General features: G+C 35.4%; 1 pseudogene; it reads right to left on the reverse strand.

Annotated features, from left to right (window-relative positions):
• Positions 1–12,900: 12,900 nt before the first annotated feature.
• On the reverse strand, positions 12,901–12,999 carry LOC132280568 (small nucleolar RNA R71; annotated as a pseudogene).
• Between the last annotated feature and the right edge of the window lie 203 nt (positions 13,000–13,202).

Raw genomic sequence — 13,202 nt, forward strand, 5'->3', positions numbered from 1 at the left:
CCATTTCCCTAGTAGTAGCAAATGTTATTATTTCCACGTGCTAAAATGCAACGGATTGCGCAATAACCATCGCAGGTTCCATTACCATATCGGTTGATAAGATCATCCTCCTCCCTATTAGTTCCACTATATGAAACTTAATGTAAAGTGTGACTCACCACATCTATCCCTCTAAGCCATCTCGTGATCTGTGCTATTCGTAGGAACTGATGTCTTACCAGTTCTAAAATAAACAAAATGAAGCTGATTTAATTTTATCAATCCAACAATATCCCGACCAAGATCCTGACCCTTGTGTAGAATCAACAATCTCTCATCTAGATCTGTGGAAACTACTCTGTCAGTCTCACTCTAGTATGAGAAGTGGCTGCAAGGCTCTAATGATCTCTGACGGTCCATCTAGATTATCCACTAGATATCAGACTTTGAGACAAAATCACTATATCCCTCCTCATGCCTGTCCCCCAAACATCTGCTTCATTCAGTAAAACATCATGTTTCCTCCAAATTAAATACAGAACCAAGGGTTGTGAATCTCAGTCCTTATATCCTCCTTCCAATCTTGTCTAACGACAGTATCATTAGTCAGGTAACACCAGCTTCTATATTTAGATGTTTAATCCCACATTCAAGTCTTTGACATCCTACTACTCTAACTCAAGTAAGTGTCTATTAGATTTCCTATCTAACTTCAAATGCATATGGAATCTTTTCATCCTCCAAATAGTCAACAATTTCCTGGCGACAACAATTTGTTGCAAACTGTGACCTATACATAAAAAAAAAAAAATTTCCATATTATTTGTGCAAATGAGGAGACTTTGCTTCCTCTTTGATATGCAACTCCAACAACTCCTCCTAATGACACCCCTTCATGAAATAAAATTCTTAATTAAGAATTGATTGATGACTAGTTAGTCCGTCTACTATCCTCAGTTGGTGCCATTCAATAAGTACTTAAACTAGTACAAAATCCTCCTACTGACTTGGGAACACCTATTTTTTAAAATTTTTGAGACGATATTCAACAAGTCAGTTCCTCCAATAAACCATTATGGTGTTACAGTTTATCAAATGAATCTATATCATTTGACTCGAACTGCTGGTTTACCTATCCCAACCTGAAAACGTACTATAACTACGTACATCTAGGTTCATCAAATTGGCTAAAGATAGGTATACTCACGAAATCCTATGACCACCTGCTCTAAAATCCTAGCGTAATTAACGCTATTCCTCTAAAAAGGTAGTTGACTGATCATACACTTGTGTCCCCAACTAAATCACATTCCCAATCTTGAATAATTGACAAAAATGAAACACATAATGCACACACAAATAATACAGAAAATAATATAATCCTATGTAAAACATCGTTCTTCACAGAAAAGAACATCGCTTGTTGGAAATCAGCTTTGACCTGATTGGTTCACAATCTCCTTTTCCAGTTTCGGAGGTAATCAACTAACCTCGAAACCTAAGCTCAAACCATAGCTCAAAACAAAATCTATTTGCCTCAGCAAATTCCAAAGGCTTAACCTTCATCCTCCTTATACACGGAATGCAAACCGTCTAATGTAGCTTTAAGGAAGTAACTTAGACCGTCACAACCTGATTCCCCTACTCTCCGGAACGTGATATAACATCATTGCTGCGTTCCGATAAGAACTCCATCTGATCCTAAACTCCTGAAGAGCCCTCTTTATCTACCTCTTTTAAGGTAACTTGAAAGGTTAACTATAAATAGGTCGATCCACAACAGCTCTATGAGCATCGTTCACTATACCACTAGCGAACCAGATCACTCTTGCGTGATCCTTGATTTTCAAGATTCAATACCCTCTTTCTGGGGTGTGTTGAAATCTCCTCCACCAGAATCCTTTTCGGACTCCTATTCCCCGTTTGTCTCCTTTATGAGAACAACTGAAATCATGTTGGTCCCGTTATGGGGTGACCTAAAACACACTCCTAAATCATTCCTTGGCTTATATTTCAAAAGTAGCTCCAACCGGAACTAAACCTTTAATCCCAAGTTCTGCTTCTGATAGAGAACTCGATAACGTACTCCTTTACTCCTTTGGGTCTGAATCACTGTCGCCTTGGACCCCATCTTCCTCTTAGTGTCAACCATTCCATAATTATGAAATATAATTGACATCTGCTCCTCCTAACGAAACATAAATAGAGTACAACGAATCCTAATTATGGCTCTAAGTTTTAAGAGACGTAACGAGGAAGTCATATAACGAAAGACACTCCTAAGGACACTAGAACCTGGAGTGCTCTGATACCAACTGTGATAATCCTCAATTCTAGAGTCACAGGTGATCAAGTCCGGGTACAGATCCGAGGGATATCAAACAATCAATATGTAAACAAGTAAGAGTACAAAAGAATTTAAAATAAAATAATACGCAAAACAGAAATCTAAATATAAAAATCCTCCAATAATAAAAGTCTAGTAAATTTTAAACCTTCAAATCCATACAACTCGGGAATCCAACTAGTGGACCCCTAATTATCCCATACTATAAATAAATTCACAAAATTAAAATCCAAAACTAGAATAAGAAAGGGAATCCTATATAGTCGAAAGAGTGAGTGACTGTATCTACATCACCACGATCAAGCCCCAAGCCTGGTACTCACGAACACCTGAAAAATAAGGGTGGGTCAGGCCCACATGCAAGTTCCATACTACTATAATCCATACATAAACCCGATAAGTAGATACATCCTAGATAGCTCAGCAATAGCTAAAATAGTCCATATAGATATAGATACACACTATAGAATACTCACTAACCTATAGTCATCACACCTGAGTAGAAGGTAACACGTAAAATGCCGTAGCGTAGTCATGCACACCTAGACCTACCAGGGAACGTCATTAGGTCTAGTTATCCATTCAAGCGATATACGCACCCTAATCGTGATCAGGAGACTCAAGCTCGTATCACGGTACCATAGGTATATATATAAATTGCTTCATAATGCAAAAAGATAAAACAAACATCCGTTATGTCGTTCAACTGTTTTAGTTGACAGGATATGCATCAATGTAGGATTTAACTATTTTAGTTAATCCATTCCATATGTATGAAGAGGTAGGACTTAGTTTTTTTTTTTTTTATCTAATCCATCTCTAATATGCCACCGTCCCATACCGGTGCATATAATGCATATGATCCAATAATGACGCACACTCAAATGAACATCAAGTAAATCCAGAAACGAACATAATAGAAATCAGATATTAATAAGATCCTATCATGCATCCAGTATATGATTATAATCATAAAAACTCCTTTTAAACTGTTAGAGTACTGATAAACAATTTAAATTATCCATATCCATCTAATTGACAAAACAGAAATTAAAACAGTTCATCAATTAACATCCATAGCATGGTATAATGATTATCAGAATTATGAGCTGAGGACATTATACTAGAAATCCCAAACCATACTCTCATACTAGTTCATTTAAATCATTGAAACAAAGACTAGTAATGAAATCCTCCACAATCCTTGACGGCATGTAAATTAATATCTAAATTTCATGACATTCCTTTCCAGATCACACACCCACATTCCTGGGTCTTAATTATGCGTTATATATCTTTGATATAACATCCCTAAAACATCTTTCATTTCAGTCCATTCAATTGGCTAAACAAATTAGAAATTTAAGTTTTCCTCCTTCCTGGACAACATGCACATTAATCTTTAAAAATTCATGATGTCCATTAATATTAACTCACTAGCATATACTAACTAATTTAAGATTTTAATAGGTTAATTTTAAACATTTAAAACCCCACATCACTTTCCAGAATTTCATTTAAGCCCCTGTAACAAAAAAAATCAGCAAAACGCACTTACTGTGCGTTTACAAAAGAGGAGCCGGCTCCACAAAAGTTTGGAGCCTGCTCCATCCTCTTGGAGCCACCTTCACAAGAGTGTGGAGCCTATTCCACTTCAATGGAGTCAGCTCCATTGAAGGGTGGAGCCTCCTCCACTCTTTCAGCCTCTGTTTTTCCTTCTTCGTTTCCTCTGTTTGCCTTCTCCGCTTCCGGCAAAGCTTTAGTCCTCTATCCCACTTTTGTTAAAGATTTTTAAGGTTCAATTTAAGTCCTAACAATCCTAGAAACTTCTCTAATTCCAGTATGAATTAATTGACAAAAAATATAAACCATAATCGAAACAGTTTATGCTTCCTCTGTTTGCCTTCTCCGCTTCTGGCAAAGTTCAACCCTCTGCTCCAGATTTTTTTTAAAAGTTCTTAGGGTTTAATTAAGTCCTAACCATCGTAAATACTCCTCAAATATCAACAAGCATTGCTTGACAAAAATTTAAAACCGAACAAAATAGTTTATGCAAGGAACACAATTTCAGTTCACCTAAACATACGAACAGTTTAAAGTTTGTTACCATGCATCAAAATTCCGTTTTAAAGTTTAATTAACTTCCTAGAGACTATATAGAATGCACAGAACACAAGTTTATAGGAAGGAGATAGAATGAAACTTGCCTTTAGGTTTCGGTTTGAAACCTTTCAACACCGTCTCTAAAGTTTCTGATGAACTGACGACTACCGGCAACCCTCCTACTGCTCCAGTTCTATCTCATATTAAACCATTCCTTCCTTCTTGACACGACCTTCAGTCCATAGCTGAAAGCCTTTCTCAGTTTCCCTTCGTGGTTTTCCCCTCAACCTCTCTGTTTCTCTCTTCTTCTAGTTACGGGGAAAAGGGTTTTTAAAACCCTTGCAGACACACAACTTATATATATATATATATGTGCTCTATAAAACCCTAATCCTAATTCTAGCCTAACCATATGTCGGCTAATTAATCCTCATAAAAGAAAAACGTTAAACCTAAACTATATACACAACCATATAAAATTATATACCAAACAAGTCCTACAGGCCAATTAAATAAAGCACATAATTAAAAATACCAATTTAAAGCAAAACAGTTAAACCCAATTTAAAGCAAAATAGTTAAACAAAATTTAAAATTAAATCACAATTAAACAATTAAAGTAACACAATCAAACAATTTAAAATAAAACAATTAATTTAAATACACACAAATAATCAATTAATCAATTAAGCAAATAGACATAAAACACATTAAATAAAAAATGCAATAAAAAAAATCAAAATTAAATTTCCATTCTATCCTTTTGAAAACTAGGGGTATTACAACTTTCATCTCAAAATTAGGCATTTGGTGCCAGTTCGATCGATCACAAGTGTCCCTTCGATCGATCGAACCTCTCTGCAGTCAATTCTCTGCAGAAATCAGCTTTCTGTGTATCGAGCAAATTTCATTTCAAATCCATTTGAGTGTTCCAAGATTGACCAAGATTTGCCTCAGATCGATCTTCATTCCATACTTGGAAATTTTTTTGGAGCTCTGTATTTTTCACCTCTTTGTGTATCGATCGAGCTTGTCTGCAGGTTTTCACATCTTCGATCGATCGAGTTTAGATCGATCATCCTTAGATCGATTACAGCTTTACCCCTTTAACTTTTTGACTTTTTCTTCTTTCTATTTTTATTTTATTTTATTTTTTCATTTTTATTTTCTTTTGTTATTTTCTTTTATTTTATTTAGTTACTTTTCTCTTTAAAATAAAAAGATAAAAAAATAAAAAATAATAAAAAAGATTTTGCATTCTTTATTTCCTTACATTTTTACTTCTTGCATTTTTATTTACTTGCCTTTTTATCTTTGTTTGTGTAAATATTTATTTTCTATAGAAAATAAGATTAAAAATAAAAAAAATAAGAAAAAAATAGAAAAAGAAAAACACTTTTTCAAAGTGGCATTTCGTCTTGCTAAAGACGTTAAACTTAGCACCCACATGACACATTGTGCCTTTTATCTCTTGTATCATACATGTTCATGTTCATTCATATTTCTTTATTTTTCTTACATTTTGTTTCATTGTACATACTTAAAAAAAAAAAAAAAAAACTTTTTCTATTTCGTTGCATTTTCATTTATTGCATCTTTATTTCTTTGCATTTTATTGTGTGCGTGTACATACTTGTTTTGTCATAAAAAAAAAAATGAAAAAAAAAAGAGTTTTTATTTTCATTTTCATTTTTTTTGTTTTGTTTTTTGTTCTTGCATCCTTTCTTACTTTTTGTTTTTCATTTGTTGCATTGTACATATTCCTTCATTGCATTTTACCTTCTTTATTTTTCTTTTTGCATTTTATTCTTTGTTTTCCTTACATTTTGTATATACTTGCTTTCATAAAAAGAAAAATATAAAAACTTTTCACCATTGTACCCTTATGTGTAGTTATGCTACTTTCATATTTTCTATCGGGCTTGATCTCACATATCTCTTTCGTCTTGTGTTATATTGCCTTAGAATGCATGATTTGATTATTCTTATCCCATTTGATATTTGATATCAGTTTGCTAGTGTGGTTATTCAAATAGGATGTTGATTCCAAGTTTGGGGGAGACCCTTTTCATATTAGATCACTACCGGGTTTCATGTCTTTGCCACGACGGTATATTCTTTCCATCTTTTCCATTGTTCTCATTGTACATTGAGGACAATGTGCGGTTTAAGTTTGGAGGTAAGCTGTCTTTGTTGTATTCTACTTAAGGTTGAGTTTTAAATGCATGATTGAGATTTATGTTGCGATGATTTTGATCTTTTAAGGACTATATTCCTTAAAATTTAAAAATTGCTTGACCTGAGAGTCCAATACTCCTTGTAGGCCTTGTGGATGCCATTTAGGAGTAAATTTTTCGAAAGATTGATATCTTGTTTGCACTTGTGGTCCACATCATCCTGATTTTGTGATTGTTTTGAGATTCACTCTAGGATTCTACACTAACACAGGTGCACACTAGTATTCATTTGTGGGGTACATACTTTGTTAATTATTGAATTGGTTATATCCCAATTGGGCTAGTAGTGCATTGAAAGCTTTCATCTTGATAAAAGTGGATAACAAACCCTTTTCATTGAGTAGCCGGGATTCTAGCCTCATCAAGCACTGAACTTCTCGCGCCGAAAGGTGGAGGGCCCAAACTCTAGGTTAATAATTGAACTTGAAAAAAAAAAAAAAAAGAAGAAGTTGCAAAAGTAATAAAAAAAATGAGGACTTCTCCCAAAAGGTGAGAAGTGGGAAATGATTAGATGGAGGTTGTTTTGATTTGTAGCCTAGTTGATTTGAGCTTGTAAGTCCTTAGGGGTGTTTGAACACCTAATGTCCCAAAGCCGTCTGGTTTGGGAGTCATTGACCTAACGCTCGACCTCATGGATCGCTAGAAAGCTTAATAAATCACTACATTGCACCATGCTTCCATCTTTGATCCCTAGGATTAGGATAAAAAAAAAAAAAAAAAATTCGAGTGAAAAGAATAAGCGCACCTAGAACAATAAAGCTTTAATAAAAGGTCAACTCTTTATCTTGATGATCGGTACTAGATTTGTGTGCTAGTTTGAGGGTAAGGATGTGATCATTTCTTTAGTTGGTTTAAATAGCAACATATTTGATGCCGGTCCACTCAAAATGGATTTTAGAGTTGTTTTGATTTGCATGATCATTTTCTTGATGTGTGGAGGACCATACTTGCTTACTTGATGTTGAAATTTTGGGAGATTGCTTGGAAAGGGGTGAAAAATTGCATACTTGAGGTACTTTTCTCCCAATACTTGTTTGAAATATTGGTGCCTCTTTAGTAAGAATGAGCTTAATGTTTGTGGGTATCATTTCTGGAAACCCTCACAAGACTTCACTCGTCTACTAAGGGTAACCTAGGGGTTTAAAAGGCTTGTTGCATATGTTAAATACAATCGTGTTCCCTACGAAAATGGCATTATCCATTTATTACTTTCTAGTTCATAGTTGTTTGGTTGTTTATTTCATTTCTTTACTTCGTAGTTCATTGTTAGGGACTAGCAATATTTAAGTTTGGGGGTGTGATGAGCGCTGAAAAGTGCGCTTTTAAACCCCTTAAGCTCGAGTATTTTAGGACCTTTATCTATCTTATTTTCCAATTTTAGACTATTTTCGTGTTATTTCCCTTTTTAGGTCAATAATGTTAAAACATGCTAAAAATGGTTTCTTAAGGCCTTTTTGGAGTTAAACTAAGTCTTGGAGAAAATCTGGACCAAAAGGAGGCTGATTTGGAGCAAAAAGGAGGCTGATGCTGAAAACTGCCAAGTGAGATAGATCACAGAAAAGTGAGATCGATCAGAGTTGGATCGATCGAACCTAGATCGATCAAAATTTGGACTAATCGAACAAACTCTGATTGATCGAAGAAAAGTCTGATCGATCGAAAATGTGCTGGCAGTGAGCTGTTTAATTCCCGAGTGCGCCAATTTCTACCTACCACATAGTTGCGGGATTAGATATTTTTGGGCTATATTTCTGACTTAGTGACTAAGAAAAGGACCTTGTATTTAAAGGGAATTGAACCATTTTGTAAGGGAGCTTGATCATTTTACTTTTACATTGTAATTTTATATTCTCTCTCTAGAAAAGTTAGAGATTAGGGTTAGAAGAAAAGAGAAGAGTGGGGGCCCCAAGAACACATCTCAAGATCTACGCACTCTCTCTTTTTAGAATTCATCAAAGAAGAAGAGGAAGAAGATAAAACCATGTTTAGAGCTTACCCTTGAGGGTTTCATGACCACATCCACCTCCTCCATGATTGGCTAAATCTACACTTAGGGCTTGGATGAGCCCTAAGTCTTGTGTAATCTAAACCCTTTTATTTCTATTTTTGGGGATTTATATATATATTGTTGTAATTAGTGCTTAGCCTTGTGATTGTTGATTTAATTCTTCCTTATGATTTGTCTTATGTGTGATTATTTGGAGAATTGATCTCTACACCAGATTCTCTATGTTGGTTGCATGTCTATGTGTAATTAATTAAGGATTTAGTGATGGCTAAGCATGGGTTTTTATTGAATGGGTTTGTTAATTAATTTAATGGATTATACTTATACTTGATGAGTTATTCTATAATTTAATTCATGTTTGTAGGTAGGTAGACAATCTATACTTGATTTGATATTCCATGGCTTATTATTGCAAATTCCATGATTCTCTAGATTGATGTGTACTACAATTGTGACTAATTTGATAGGTCATGCTTAGATTTGATGGGTTGTTCTACACTTAGTTTATTTGTTGGTTAGGTAGACAATTCATACATGAATTTGATGGTCCATGCTTAATATTGCAATTGGTAGTCACATTTTGTTCACAACAATGTATTCTAGATTAATGGAAAGCAAGTGGTTAATTACATGAGCTTAGTGGTGATTCTAAAACCTTAAGACTTCTGTCATATCTTTTAAATTCCTATCTCTCACTAGTTTACTTTAATTGCATCTTAGTTTAATCAACCAATCTCTATCTTCGCAATCTTTTGATACGCTAGAGTCGAAATTAAATTCCAACACGTATAATCTCTATGGACGATCCCTACTCGCTATACTTCATTAGTTGTAGTAGTGGTTTTATAAATGTAAATTTGACTAAAAAGGCTTCCGAAACCACAATCTTTTTTTGACCTTGCGAAGCGACCTCTCGCATTAAAAAGTCTCGTTTTCTAAACGCATTAGAAAGGGGCCCGTCACCTCCTATACTACAATCGAGACTGATCATTTTTGGTGGCACAGATCTCCATTCACCTCTGTAGGATTCATAATGCGGAGAACAAAGAGGATCTTATGGAACATTTGTGGAATAAATTTTGTAATTGATGAGCACTGAAAAGTGCGTATTTAAACCCCTTAAGCTTAGGTATTCTAGTACCTTTATCTATCTTACTTTACCGTTTTAGATTGATTTTGAATTATTTCCATCTTCAGGCACTTATCCCGAAAATAAGCTAACTCAGCCAAATAAGAGCTTAATTGAAGCAATTCTGGGATTTAACAAAGAAAGGAGCAAAGTGGAAAAAGAAAGAAGCAAATGAAGCTAAAGGTGGGAAGCAGCAAAGTTCGATCGATCCAACTTCAAGGTTTGATCGATCGAACACTGATCGATCTCAGTACTTCAAGATAGATCCAAACCTTGACCCAAAGTAGAAAGTCCAAAGTTCGATCGATCCAACACCACCCTTCAATTGATTGAACACTTTTGTCCTTATCCAAATGATTGATCCTATCCACAGTTGTACCACCCACTAACCACTTTTGTCCTTTTCCCAAAAATATCTCTCAAAATATCTCGGATTTGTCTTTTCCTAAAAAGCTCAACCAGTTGGATCGATCCAGCCTCAGTTCGATGGATCTCAGCAAGTTCAATCGATCCAAGTCCAATGTTCGATTGATCGAACTTCCTCCAGTGCGAAAAAGTTAAAAAGCCAGCTTATTCAATCCGTCCTCTATCCAATCATTCGAGAATATTCTTTGCATGACCCTAGCTCATTTGGTGTGTCACTTGACCTACCTATAAAAGGAATATGATGCACTTTTTGAGGAAGGGATTTTAACATTTGGTAGATACAATTTTAAAGGCTATTCTTAGTGTAGAAGAAAAGAGGAGGAGGCTAGAGACACCATTGGAGTTCTTCATCAATAAGGAGCAGATTTCAACCATGGAGTTAGTCCTTGAGGGTTGGAGCAACATCACCATGAGTGGCTAGACATCCTCTTGGGGCTAGAGTTAGCCCCAAGCATGCTTTCTATATCTTAATCTTGTGTATTATTGAGGGATTAGTATTGTAATTAATGTTTTGACACTTAGATATATATAGATTTTGTTTATTTAATGATTTATGTGGTTTAATGCTTCCAATTGATCATTTAATTCTATTCATATGTCTATGTATGTTAGAATAGATGTTCATGTACTTGTCTCTAGATTTTGTATTATTGATGCTTGTTTATGTGTATTGATGCTATAGATTTAGAGATTGTCAAAACATAGTGCTTAAAAGAATGCTCTTGTGATTTTCTTGATGGTTCATACTTTTTCCTTGATAGATTGTGCCTCTCCCCTAGTTTATTTTCATGCTATTAGTGTAGATGTTGTGTAGTTGTAGCGTAGTGTTAAATGGGAAGACAATCCATGCTTGTTGTTTAATGATCCAAGCTTTTGAATGCAAGTAACATATGTCTCCAACCTTGTGTTGTATTTGGATTGTGAGCTTAATGAAAGGATTAATGACTTGTTTTGATCTATTGTGCCTTTCACATGTTGTTTAGACAATATATGCTTCATTGCTTAGATATATTGTTCCTTTCACATGATGTTTAGACAATACATGCTTAACTAGTCATCCTTGCTTGTTAAATCAACCAAAGACACACACACACACACACACCAATATTGCAACACACCATTTGCCCTCATTAGTCACTTGTCAATGGTATAGAAATGCATTGCTTGGTGGCGATCTCTAAATCTCAAGACTCTTCTCTCTCTTACTTACTCTTAGTTGCATTCTTTTGTTATCACTTAATTCAATTTAATTGCTCTCTAATCAACCAACCAACCAATTATTTGATCACTCGACCTACTCGCCTTAATAGCGATTCCACAACCTTGTCCGACTCTCACAATCCCTTGGGACGATCCCTACTCGCCCTAGCTATATTTATAGTGAAAGGTAGTAGTGGCTTCTATAAATGTAAAACTCTTGGCCCTCGCTTTAAATTTCACACTTTCAAACTTGGTGGTAGTGCGGCATACCTCCATCAGTTTTTTGGCGCCGTTACCGGGGATTGATTGATTTGATTTGGCAATGTCAGATTTGTGGAATCAATTAGGATTAGTACTCTTTTGATCGTGTCTTTACTTTACTTTTATTTTTCTTTTTGGTTACTTATTATGTTGTTCTTACTTGACTAGGTGCATTGTTAGAGAGGAAGCAAGTAAAGGAGCATTCAAGCTAAGTAAGCAAGGAAAAAAGCTAAAAATTTGCTAAGCTAAGCTTTAAATTTGGAGTTGAAGTGCTAAAGGACCTTTGTGAGACTTTCTTTACTCAATCCCTTAGTTAAATCGTCGGCCTGCGTGGAGGCTTGTTTTTAATTGTTCTTTGCATCATTGTTGTTAAAGCATGGGAGTATGAATTAAGTGTTTATGGAAGAAGTCTAATTGCATTGTTGTGAAGGCATAGTGTTTGTCATTCTTTGTACTTGTTGTGTTTTGCATTATGCATGCATGGACGTCGTTCATTGAGACCAACTCTTGTCCCTCTTGATTTGCATCTTGAATCCATCGTTAGAAATCCTAGGGGAAGAGGAAGTTCAAATAGAACCAATCTATCAATGGATGACCACAATGATGATCATGTTAAGGACCTTGGTCACATAGACCAACAAGGTATTCTTCATCCTAATGTGCACAATAAGAACATACAAGTACCATTAGGCATGCCTAGGCCATTCATTCACCAACCACCACAACAACAAGGCTAAGCTCCATATGGAATGTCAAGGCCAATGTATGCTCCACAACCTCCCATCATCAATCAAGGAATTCAAAACCAAGGTGTTCATGTTGCACCTCAAGTAGCCAATCCACCTCTTGCTTTAAGAGACCATTATGTGCCTAATGAGTATAATGCACCTACATGCATCCAATTGCCTCCATTTAGAGCACATCATTATGAAATTAAGCCATAAACCATTCAAATGCTTCCTAACTATCATGGACTTTCAAGTGAAGAACCTTACAAGCATTTGGATGAGTTTCTTGAAGTATGTTCCACCGTAAAATATACGGACATGCCGAAAGAGGTCATAAGACTCAAACTTTTTCCATTCACCTTAAAAGACAAGGCAAAGTATTGGTTTAACAATCTTAGGCCTTTTTCAATCATTTCTTGGGCAGAAATGCAACAAGAGTTCTTGAAGAAATACTATCCGGTTTCTAAGACCAATGCCATGAGAATCTCAATTCGAGAATTTTCACATGAGGATGGAGAAACGTTTCATGAGGCATAGGAATGCTTCAATGAATTGCTTAGGAAGTGTCCATATCATGACATGCCCAAATGGCAATTAGTTCAATATTTCTTTGAGAGCTTATCGGACAATTATAAGGGTATGGTTGATGCTTCTATGGGTGGCTCATACATTGATAGGCATGAGGATGACGTGTGGCGTCTTTATGAGAGCATGAGTGAAAATTCTTTGCATATAACATTATTATCCAAGAATGGTAGAAATTCACAAGGTAGGAAGAGTGTTG

This window comes from Cornus florida, unplaced genomic scaffold (genome assembly GCF_030987335.1).
Source record: "Cornus florida cultivar Cherokee Brave unplaced genomic scaffold, ASM3098733v1 CherokeeBrave_3.0.0_Hap2_Chr10, whole genome shotgun sequence".
NCBI classification, from domain to species: domain Eukaryota; kingdom Viridiplantae; phylum Streptophyta; class Magnoliopsida; order Cornales; family Cornaceae; genus Cornus; species Cornus florida.